This window comes from Galeopterus variegatus, unplaced genomic scaffold (assembly GCF_000696425.1).
Source record: "Galeopterus variegatus unplaced genomic scaffold, G_variegatus-3.0.2 Scaffold6085, whole genome shotgun sequence".
In the NCBI taxonomy this organism is placed as follows: domain Eukaryota; kingdom Metazoa; phylum Chordata; class Mammalia; order Dermoptera; family Cynocephalidae; genus Galeopterus; species Galeopterus variegatus.
Window position 1 is genome coordinate 119986 of NW_007732196.1, and position 8777 is coordinate 128762.

General features: G+C 38.2%; 1 long non-coding RNA gene across 1 annotated transcript in view; it reads left to right on the forward strand.

The window, feature by feature from the left end:
* Positions 1-2269, forward strand: part of LOC103605804 — a 68651-nt gene extending 66382 nt beyond the window's left edge. The window contains exon 3 of the long non-coding RNA XR_551812.1: positions 2127-2269. This is a non-coding gene — a long non-coding RNA (uncharacterized LOC103605804). The remainder of the gene's footprint in view (positions 1-2126) is intronic.
* Positions 2270-8777: the final 6508 nt, after the last annotated feature.

The window sequence follows — 8777 nt, forward strand, 5'->3', positions numbered from 1 at the left end:
AAAAAAAAAAAAAAAGCTAAAAGCTTTTTAGATGTGGAAGCAACAAGTAGACATTTCCACAAACACTTTGGTGGTAAGTGCAAAAGCATTATTTATGCACCAGTTCAGTTTTATCTGAAATGGATATGAACAAGATAAAAAGAAAGCCATGTTTTTGTAAAGACTTTATCTTTTTAGAGCAGTTTCAGATTCACAGCAAAATTGAGAGGAAGGCACAGAGGTAGCCCATATACCCCACACATGCACAGCCTTCCCATTATCAACATCCCCACCAGAGTAGTACATTTGTTACAGTTGATGAACCTACCTCAACACATACAAATAATCACCCAAAGTCCGTACTTTACATCAGGGTTCACTTTTGGTGTTATACATTGTATGAGTTTGGACAACTGTATAACAACGTGAATCCACCATTATAGTATCATACACAGTATACTCACTGGCCCCCAAATCCTCTTTACTCTGCCTATTCATCCATCCCTCCCAAGCCCTGGCAACCACCCGGCCACCGATTTTCTTACTGTCTCTATAGTTTTGCCTTTTCCAAAATGTCGTAAGTTGGAATCATATAGTATGTACCCTTTTTAGACAAAAAGACACTGATTTTAAGGAAAGCTCTGTGCGATTCCTCAAAGTGAGACTCCAATAAATACGTATTGACAGTGCTGGTGATTATGCTTGTGGTGGTAAAGGTGATGATAAAGTACCCACCACGTGGGGCTGAACCAGTTGCTTGTGTATGTTGTGGAGCCCTGGCTTAAGGCAATGTCAAATTCTTATAAAAGCAAAATAATCTTTAGTTCAGAAAATGCCATTAAAGGACCACTGACTTATGAGTGAAAACCAGGAATATTAAATTATATTCCTCTGTTATAAAAGCATTAAATTTCTCTGGGATTTTAATACTTGAGAGTCCAAAGTAGCTTTACTACAGTATCTTTATTTTTCAAATGACCCTAAAGTGTTCTGTCCATCCATTCAGTTATTATTATTATTAGAAAATAATACTGGTAAAGTCTGATTAATTAAAAATTTTTTAAAAAAACAACTAAATACATACACTCTTATCTGGATTCTAGTAAATCTTCTTTAACTTGGTAGAACTCTCTAATTTATTAAAAATTAGATTAGGCTCACTATTTCTTCCTAATTAGATTAGAACTACTATTTCTTCAAATTGTGGGAAATGCATGTAAAAAGCAATATGGAATCTGTAAGTTCATCCGCACTTTGTTTTTACAGTATCTGTATTCACACCAGCTGCTTTATACTTTGCAGAAACATAACAGAGCTGTATGTCTATTTATGTAATGTGATTGTTTTTCTTTTTTAAAATCTGCTGTTCCTTGTTCTTTTTAAAACAGATGCTTGAGTGTTCCATGCAGTCTTCTATATATTACTGTATATCAAATTGTAATATGCATGTATATTATGCGAGCGTTCTAGGGTTGCTGTACCCACTTACATAACACTTCTGCATTCAATAATAGCATCAAAGTCCTTAAAATAAATACACATTCATTGACACACCAACATACTTTGAAACATAACAACGTTTATACATTATGTATGTATACATCTTAAAAAGAGATAAAGAAATTTGAAATTTGTCCAGTACAACATTACCATTATATAATGGTAAGTATAAGGCAACGTAGTGGATTGAATTATATCCCCCCAAACTCACTGAAGCTTGAATCGTGTCCCCCAAATTTTATGTATCAGAATCTTGGCCCCCACCGTGACTGTGAAGTGGGTGGGAAATCCTATTATGATAACTGAAAGGTGGGTCCTTGAAGAGGTGATTAGATTGTAGAACCATGCTGTAGAGAATGGATTAAAAATGGTGGTCAAGGGCTGGGTTTGGAGGGCTTTAAATAGTGAACACGGATATTAGTTTCTCTGCTCTGCCATTTTACAATACGATGCCCTGTATCACTGTCGCCACCACCAAGACCCTCACCAGATGAATTCCCTGGACTTTGGACTTCCTAGCCTCCAAACTGTAAGTAATAAATTTAATTTTCTTATAAATTACCCAGCTCTGTGTATTTTGTTATAAGCAACAGAAATGGACTAATACAGGCAATATGCTGACCATTGATTATTCTCATTGTCTTTAGGGACAGCGATCAGACCTATTGCTTTGAGAGCTGTGACCTCCATTGCCCGTGCTTTGCCTGGATTTCCCATTTTGGCCACTGGTGGAATTGACTCAGCAGAAAGTGGTCTTCAGTTTCTCCACAGCGGAGCTTCGGTCCTACAGGTAGTACTTGTGTTTTCCTGCCCCTTTAAAAAGCTTCATCTCACAAATACAATGCAAATTATGTGACAACAAATACGTTATTTTAGGGCCTCTTGAGAAAGAGAAAGTGTGGGATCAACATGGCAGCACTCATGAAATTCCTCTTGTGAGTCAGAACAAACCTGAGGTTCATTTCCTGTCCTATGGAGAATTTACAAACCCTCTTTTTCTCATGTATTCATTCATCCATCTGTTTCTAAAATAAATAAGACCAGGTACCAAAATGCATACTGTACTGCTGGATGATAAACAAGTACATGAGTAAATCTGGATAAAAATAAAATCTCAGCTGAAATAAAATTAAATCAAGGGTAAGGCCAGTAAACACAAGGTACATAAGGTACTGGGGTTGGGGGTGGGGGATAGTAAGTTTGACTCTGAACTACCAGGCCTTCAAAGAAGGAAATCAGGAAATTATTGACTTTATAACTTTCGAAATATAAAAATAAATTGATTGTTTTTCTTCTTGTACTACAAAGCTGAGGGAAATCCTTCCATTGTCTTCATAAAGGATTCTTTGAGATATAGTGAATAGTACTCTTAATGGCACCCTTACAAACACTAAAAATGAGGTATTTTTTTATTATTATTATTTAGGCACTTATTTTTTAGAATGTTTTTCAATATGGGCCTAGTGTGTTAGCACGTTTTAGCATAAGCATTTCTCCAAGGTGCCAGATATGCAGGTTTTGTGGTCTACCTTGACCCAGGGACAAAATTTTTCATATGATGACTAGAATGTGAACTGTCAGGTAATCCTCTGTTAACATGACTTCTCAGTACCTAGCACTGATGGTAATTGAAAGGCAGAGGGTTTAGCATTACGTACATTCTTTGGTAAAGAAAAAAAGTGGAATACAAATATCTTGTGTTGCTGCTTTGACAATCAGAATTTACATTGTCTTATGAAATACTTACAATCTAAGGTAGAAATAATATGTATCAAAATGCTAATGGAGACAGATTTCTGCTTCCAGGAAGATGAAGTAAACTTACTTTTCTCTGTGCCTCCCACTGCGTATGCCTAAAAACACTTAAATATAAAACTAATAATGTAAGAAGACTCTGAAAGGTGGAGAATAGGCAGACTGTCTAGGGACCTCGAGACTCAAGGAACAGCACAGTGATGAGTTTCCTGGTTGTTTTTTTTTCCCTCCTATTTCCCACACTTGGAGCCAAAGAAGCCCAACAACCCAGAAACAACAATAGCGGCAGGCAAAAAGCCTGCTTTCTCTGGCCAAAAAAGAAAGAAAGAAAGAAAGGAAAAGGGCAGCCTAGCAAGACAGAAGACTTTTAGACAATAACTACTCTACTCAAGCCAAGCACCCTATATAAAAACTTCATCCCCACACCCATACAGGCAAGCAAAGGACGAGTGGGGATCCTAGACTTCTATCCCATCAGGGATGAATTTATATTTTCCCCCGTATAAATAGGGGAAATAGTGAGCTTCCCTATGTGGGAAGCCTGGACTGACACCCCCAGCTGAGAGTAGTGAGGTATCCCTTCTCTCTTCTGGGGTGTTGTCAGAGGAGCTCTAGTGGAGACTCAGGACTTGCATCACCACCCTGTAGCAGTAAGACCACACTCCCTTCATCCTCCCTATGATGTCAGTGAGGCCAAATGGGGAACAGCAACAAGGCTCTCCCGCCCCTCTCAGCCAAGGAGGTATCAGTGCAGGCTTAGTGGGAAGCCCGAACTCCCACCCTCACCCAGCAGCAACAAGGAGATATGCCCTTCAGGTGCCAAAGGAGGCCAAGGAGGGAACTTGGGCTTCTACCTGGCAGAAAGGGGCAGCATCCTCTCTTCACCAGCCAGAGTAGTGTCAAGGAAAGCCAGCCAAAACAGGTTTAAATAACATCAAAAGTCTCTTAATATAATATGCAAAATGCCAAGATTTCAATCAATAATCATTCATTATACCAGGACCCAGGAACTGAACAGTAAAAGATAATTCATAGATGCTGACACCAAGATGACAGAGATGTTAGAATTATCTGAAGAAGGTTTTAAAGCAGCCATCATAAAATTGCATTAATAAGCAATTACAAACATACTTAAAACAAATGAAAAAAAACAGAAATTCTTCACAAAGACATAGAAAATGTAAAGAAGAATCAAATGGAAATCTTCACACTGAAAAACCCAATAGCTAAAATTGATGTGCTCAACAGCAGAATGGATAGAACAGGAGAAATAATCAGTGAGCTAGAAAACAGAGCAATAGAAATAAACCAATCTGAACAAGGGAGAGAATGAGCTTCAGGGAGCTGTAGGACTATATAGCAAAAGATCCAACATTCGTGTCATTAGAGTCCCAGCGGAGAGGTGAGAGAAGGTGGGGATGACAAAGAAATAATGTCTGAAAACTCCCCAGTTTTTGCAAAAGACATGAACATATAGATTCAAGAAGCTGAGTGGACCCTGAACAGGACAGACCCAGTGAAATCCATACCAAAACATATCATAGTCAAACTTCTGAAAACTAAGGAAAAAGAAAAAAAAATCTTGAAAGCAGCCAGAGAGAAATGAGACCTTACCTGCAGGGGACAAGCAATTTTAATGATAGTGAATTTCTCTTCAGAAACCATGGCATCTAGAAGGAAGTGTGACAACATTTTTCAGCAAGTGCTGAAAGAGAAGAACTGTCGACCCAGAATTCTGTATCTTCCAGGAATGAAGAATAAATCAAGATATTCTCAGCTGAAGAAAAACTAACAGAATTTCTTCCCCGGAGACCTTAACTACGAGAATGACTAAAGTAAGTTCCTTAAGAAGAAAGGAAATCATAAAAGAGGTACCTTGGGACATCATAAAGGAAGGAAGAATATAGAGCAGTGAAACAAGAAGAATCTGGAAGATGACACATACCCAGGCTTGGATATGACCTGAATTTATTTTCATGAACACAAAGGAATGTATGAGTGGGTTCCAGAACAGACTCTTGCTCATTGCGAGATACATGATCACGGGTAAGTCACACATGGGAGAGAAGAGTTTCAGCTGTCTACCATGTGCTGATAGAAGCTGCTGTTGCATGCAGTATTTCTACAACCTACCCAAGAGTAACATAGCTTTATATTTTTTGATTGATATTGAGACTTGGAAGATGAAAGTTGTGTAGGCACAGTCACATGACTAGAGCCAGAACTCAGTCCTAGGGTTTCACAGACACAAAGCCAATACTCTTCCAACTGGTCGCACTGCCTGTTCCCCGTCACAGGACCTATAACATGGGAATATTGGTAATAGTCAGGTCCTCTATGCCTACTCCAAGCTTACATGTTCAGGCTACAGCTTACTCCTTAAAGTAAGGATTCAAAGAGAAGAAATGTGGGGCCGGCCCCAAGGCTCACTCGAGAGTGTGCAGCACTGGTAGCACCGAGGCCGCAGGTTCGGATCCTATATGGGGATGGCTGGTGCACTCACTGGCTGACTGTGGTGCGGACGACACCAAGCCAAGGGTGAAGAAATGTGAAAACAGAAAAATAAACCAGCATTATGTGTCCTAAGTGCACATATGTGAAGTACTATGGTGGAGAAATAATTATTCAAATTTCAGTTTCTGCTTAGGTTCCTCTTAAATCGAGACTCAGAGACCCACTCAGACTAAGAAAACAAAGCCTATTGTTTTTATTTTTATTATTTTTAGTTATACATATTTATGGGGTACAGAGTTGACTATCAGTATTTATGTGCACTACGTAGTGATCAAGTCAACATTATTAGCATGTTCATGATTACAAACTGTAATTAGTTTTTGTGTCCCTTACTGTATTTCTCCCTCTTCCCCTTTCCCCTCCACCTGTCCCACCTCTACTAAGTATCAGTACAGTTGTATTCTATACCTGAATGGACCGTGGAACTGGGACGGCAAGAAACAGTGGTGTGCTTTTGTGGGGAGAGACCTTTGCCATTTCTCTTTTGTGGGCCCTGTGATTTCTCCCTAAGAAGAATTTAAAGTTCCATCTACTCTTTCTCTCTCCATGGTTTACTCCTTGTTTTTGCCCCCTCTGTTTTTGCCCCTGAGCTTCTGACTAGCACATGGCCATCATGACCTTAGGACCCACTTCACATGGTGATCTTCCAGCTCCAATTTCTACATGAATGACTCACTAGACTCATATCTGTTAGGGTTTTTTGGCTCAACTTATGATGAGGCCTGGCATGAAAAGATAAGCCATGGGTTATCCCATGTATCAACTGCTTAGTGCATAGCAGAAATACTAAATATTTGTTGAATGAATTTGTTAAATGTGCTTGAGTTGTGATGTTTTTACTAAAATTGTGAAGAGGAGGTAAAAGGATTCACATGGTATAAAAGGTCATTGCCCCTTCAGTTCTGACTGGGAATGTCCCAGAGACTCTCCAGCTGTGTAGAATATTGTGTCCCAAATGATTTTGTTAAAAATGTGAAGTTCCGGGCCGGCCCGGTGGCGCACTGCTACAGTGCGCCGCTTGGGAGCGCGGCGGCGCTCCCGCCGAGTGTTCGGATCCCACATACAGACCGGCCGCTCACTGGCTGAGCAAGGTGCGGGCGTAACACCCAGGGTTGCGATCCCGTTGCCGGTCCCGGTCCGGTACGGGCGCAACACTGAGGGTTGCGATCCATAGCCGGTCACGAAAAAAGACAAAAAAAAAGGAAAAAAAAAATGTGAAGTTCCATACCTAGGCTTTTACTGGTAGAAAATTACAGATTATTTATCAGTCCTACCATTACCTTTAATCAGATTTTCATTCAGCCAGAAAATATTTTTTTAACTAATTTGAACTGAAGTATGAATGAAAACCAGTATTAAGATACTGGTTTTGGTGGGGTGGAGAATGTATGATTTTTCTATCTCCCTTTCATTGTAACTGAATTTCACCCTGCTCTATTCCCTAATGCTGGGTTAATCTAATATTCCATTTTCTATACTTCCGGGCTCCTGAATATTGTTGGAGAAATTCAGGTAACTCTGCCAATTGGATTTACTCCAAGTTCACAGTGTTAAATGTCAGCTGGGCCTTGGGTGCTATTCAGCATCCCTCTTTATTTATTTATTTTATTTCTTCATATCAAATTCACTCTAGCAGTTAGTTCAAGTCATTTTCATATACCTCAAAGCCCTAAACCCCTCCACTGAAACCCTCCCATTTCAATGATGCCATCCGTTCATTGACTTTTATTGCCCAACTCAATCCATTTTCTCTGGTTCTATAATATTTATCAAATCTACTTTTCTAATAATTTCTACTCAGAAGTTAAGTATGTACTCACAAAATGCATTTTTTACAAAGCCTTTGAACAGACAAATGAAATGTGTTTGAATAGCTATGTGTTGGTGCTGATACACTGGAGTATAGAAATAGAGTTAATGAGTACAGAAAAGGCAATATAAATAGATATTTTGATTCTGATTTTCTTCATATACTACCCATCACATTCATAGAATATTTAGATTGGTGAGTTCGCTACTGGAATAAAGATTTATCCTCAAAGTAGTATCTTAAATTTAGTTTTAAATTAATCCGTGTTTGAAAATTAAGCCATGTTACTTTGGAAAAAGTACCAGTGTCTCAAAAATGGAAAGCTGAACTTTTTGTATAAGTAGGGTAAGTGTAATAGAACATGCCTTCCTTATTAATCAATATGCCTCACAGAGAATCATTCATTCATTCATTTATTCAATAAATATTTATTGAGATCCCACTATATATTTAGCACTGTTGTAAGAATTTGGAATACTTTTATAAATAAAACCAGGAAAAATCCATTACCTCATGGGGCTTACATTCTAGTGAGGGAAGAGAGATAATATATATATATATATAATATATGAAATATAAGTATATTATCTGGTATGTATTAAGATGATAAGTGCCTTGGGAAAAAATAGACTTTATTGAAGAGTTAACCTTTGTATAAAAACTGAAGGTTGTAAATCCAGAGAAATTTTTATTGAAGAAAAAATCCTAAGTTATAGCATCACATGCTTAAATTCTTGCTAACTGTGAATTTAACTGAAATATAAAAACGAGAAAATATGGGGCTGGTCCGTGGCTCACTAGGAAGAGTGTGGTGCTGACAAAACAAAGTTTAGGGTTAAGATCCCTTTACTAGTCATCTTTAAAAAAAATAAAGACGAAATATTATAGAGCACCTTGCAGTTTATAAACTGAAATGCCTCTTAGGATTTTAGATTGCATTTTAATGGGAAATTTTTGTTTTTTGAGCTCTTTTTACCATTTCTAGGAATGTATCATTTCTCAGTGGCACTGTTTATTTCTTTTATCTTGTTTTGGCAAGGATGTTAACATTTCCATGGTTAAACACCCAACTACCTTACTTTGAAAATGCCTGTGAATTGTTTTTTTCTATTTCTGTGGAAAAATACCACTGGGAATTTCATAGGGATGGCATTGAATCTGTATGTTGCTTTGGGTAGTATGGACATGTTAACAATATGAATTCTTTCAATCCATTAAC